The sequence below is a fragment of the Rutidosis leptorrhynchoides genome, chromosome 9, assembly GCF_046630445.1.
Source record: "Rutidosis leptorrhynchoides isolate AG116_Rl617_1_P2 chromosome 9, CSIRO_AGI_Rlap_v1, whole genome shotgun sequence".
In the NCBI taxonomy this organism is placed as follows: Eukaryota; Viridiplantae; Streptophyta; class Magnoliopsida; order Asterales; family Asteraceae; genus Rutidosis; species Rutidosis leptorrhynchoides.
In genome coordinates, this window is record NC_092341.1 from 82,812,009 (window position 1) to 82,815,217 (window position 3,209).

At 35.7% G+C, this 3,209-nt stretch overlaps 1 non-coding gene across 1 annotated transcript; it reads right to left on the reverse strand.

Annotated features, from left to right (window-relative positions):
* Positions 1 to 506: 506 nt before the first annotated feature.
* On the reverse strand, positions 507 to 613 carry LOC139869793 (small nucleolar RNA R71). The gene has a single exon (XR_011766372.1). It is a non-coding gene; the product is annotated as a small nucleolar RNA R71 (small nucleolar RNA).
* Between the last annotated feature and the right edge of the window lie 2,596 nt (positions 614 to 3,209).

Below are 3,209 nucleotides of genomic sequence, written 5' to 3' on the forward strand. Positions count from 1 at the left end.
CAACTGAGAATCCGGAGGATATTCAAGGACAATTCCAAGATCCTGAACCACTAATCATTCCTCCTGAACCACAAATAGTTAAATCAGAATCTTCTAGTGATTCAGATTCAACAAATTCAATTATGGACGTAACGGAACCTCAAAGTATGGAAGACCGAATGGGAGCCACACGCACGGGCCAAGGTCACGCCATTAATCAGCCAGATGTTAGAGCATCAGATTTTAAAATCAAAGGACAAATCCTACACATGATCACCAATCAGTGTCAATTTGGTGGTACAACAAAAGAAGATCCAAATGAACATCTTCGAACTTTTAATAGGATTTGTAATCTATTTAAAATCTGAGAAGTTGAGGATGAAACTATTTATCTTATGTTGTTCCCATGGACTTTAAAAGGAGAAGCCAAAGATTGGTTAGAATCGTTACCTGAAGGAACGATTGACTCATGGGATATTTTAGTTGAGAAATTTCTTCAAAGATTCTTTTCGGCATCTAAAGCCGTGAGACTTCAAGGAGAAATTGCCACGTTCGTGCAAAAGCAAAATGAAACGTTATATGAGGCATGGACAAGATTCGGAAGGATGCTGAGAGGATGTCCTCAACACGGTTTAGATACTTTTCAAATAGTGCAAATTTTCTATAAAGGCGTCGACATCGCCACACAAAAAGACATCGACACAGCAGCTGGTGGTTCCATTATGAAGAAAACCGCAACCGAAGCTCACAAGATCATTGATAACACAGCATCCCACTCTCATGAGTGGCACCAGGAAAAAGATATTTTCCATTCATCTAAAGCGGCTAGAGCCGATTCTAGCCATAACTTTGATTCTGTTTCCGCAAAAATAGATGCTTTCGAGAGACAAATGGAAAAGATGACTAAAGATATTCACGCAATACGAATCAGTTGTGAGCAATGCGGTGGACCACACTTAACGAAAGATTGTAATGTTGAGCAAATGATGGAACAACGAGAGAATGTTTCCTACATAAACCAAAGGTCGAGAAATAAATATCAAAATAATTATCAACCGCCAAGGCCAAACTTTAATCGAAATCAAAACATTCTTTACAATCCAAATAGACCCAATAATAACTCATACAACCAACAAGGTTCGAATAACCAACCAACTCAAAACAACACTTTCAATCAACAAAGACCTGGCTTGTATAAACCACCACAACAAATCGAAGAGAAAAAGTCAAATATGGAAGAAGTGGTATTTAAGCTAGTTGAATCTCAAACACAATTTATTGAAACTCAAACCCAAATGAATGAGAGGTTTGATCAGTCATTTAGAACTCAACAAGCTTCCATTTTGAATCTAGAAAAACAAGTAGGTACTCTTGTTAGATTGATGAGTGAAAGGGAACAAGGAAAGCTACCGAGTAATAATGAAGTAAATCCTCGGAATGAAAATGTTAACATGGTATCAACAAATTCTGAAAAACCAACACCAGAAGATGGGAAAGTTTTAGATGTGAGTAACAATGAAGAAGTTACAACACCACCACCACCCGAGTATGTAAAGCCAGTGGTGGCACCATACAAAACACCCATCCCGTTTCCAAGAAAAGGAGTTGAGTATGAGCAAGTGATAGGTAATAAAGTTTGTGATACCTTTGGAAAAAAGAAGAAGAAGAAGAATAAGAAAGTACAAGAAACAAAAACCGTAGAAGTAAACCCGGTGAAGACAGTTCCACCAAAACCTCCACCTAGGGTAGGTGATCAGGTTGAATTTATTGTTCCTTGTCTACTAAGTGACTGTGTTATGTATGATGCACTAGCATATTTAGGTGCAAGTGTGAGTGTTATGCCTCTTTCATTATATAAGAGATTAGGAGTAGGTGAGTTAAGTCCAACGGATATGAGTGTTCGACTCCTTGATCAAACCATTAACTACCCAGTTGGAATTGATGACAACTTACCCGTTCAAGTAGGTAATTTAACCTTTCTAGTCGAATTCATTGTCATTGACATAGAAGAGGACCCAAACATTCCTCTAATTTTAGGTCGACCATTCTTAGCGTCCACCGGGGCGTTATTTGATGTAAGAAAGGGTAGAATGACACTTAGTAATGATGAAAAATCGATCACCTTTATGATTCGAAACTCTAAATCTCCACCAACCAAAACCGTTGAACCAGCAAAAACGATTGGTAAGAACCATGTTGTTTTACCAACTCCAATGGTAGTGCTCAACAATAATAAAACGCCTAAGTGTGGGGAAAATGAAGTAACACCTAATGATGACCTGATAACAAAGAACCCCGTTGTTGATACGAAATTAAATGATCCCGTTATTTATAGTTCAATGAAGAAACTTATTAAACGAATTTGCGATGCTAGAACCAAGGGGAACTTTAAGTTATGTAACCGGTTAGTATCCAATCTGTCGCCTAAAGAAAAGGCGAAATTAGTTGAATTTGTGGATATTACACAAGAATCCGACCAATGGCTTAAAGCAAAAGTCACAGATATGCAAGTTGATTATGGTCTAAGAAAAATTGACGATGAAGTTAATCACAATTTTGACACCACAGCAACCTAAGTGTGGGGAGATTCAAAATGTTCTAAAAAGAAAATGCTGTCTAGAGTTAGTTGTTCTGTTCTCGTGTAGTTTCGAGAATGGAATCCGATTGGTCTTTTCCACTAGCAGACACTAAAGAACTAGTTTTCTCCCCCCATTCTGATTTTTTTTTTTGTTTTGTAGGTTTTATATGAAATTAATATGCTTTTTAAATTTAAGTTTTGTGTGATTTTAAAAACAAAAATTTACTTTATTTAATTAAGTTTAAAAAAAATGATTTCTAAAATTCGTCGTGAGTTAAACACTAGGTCATTGAACCGAAATTGCTTTACCCGAGGGCGGAACGACAAATTTTGTTATCATTATTTTTAATTTTATTGATTTAAAGTATGCCAAAAAAATATTAGATTTTATAAATTTTTGAAAGTGGGGTAATATACCAAACTTCAAAAATATGTATATATGTTTGTAGTTTATCTTATGTACAAAACAGGGTAAAACAACGCACTTTCAAAGATTGTCATTAAGTTCAGCAAAAGCTACTAATTTTGACGACAAGACACAAAATATCAAATGTGAAATAACAACAATATGTTTGCAAACTCGGTAATTTTAATCATTTTTCTATACTAATCACCCTCATGAATTTAAATTTTTACTGATTTCTTGCAAATG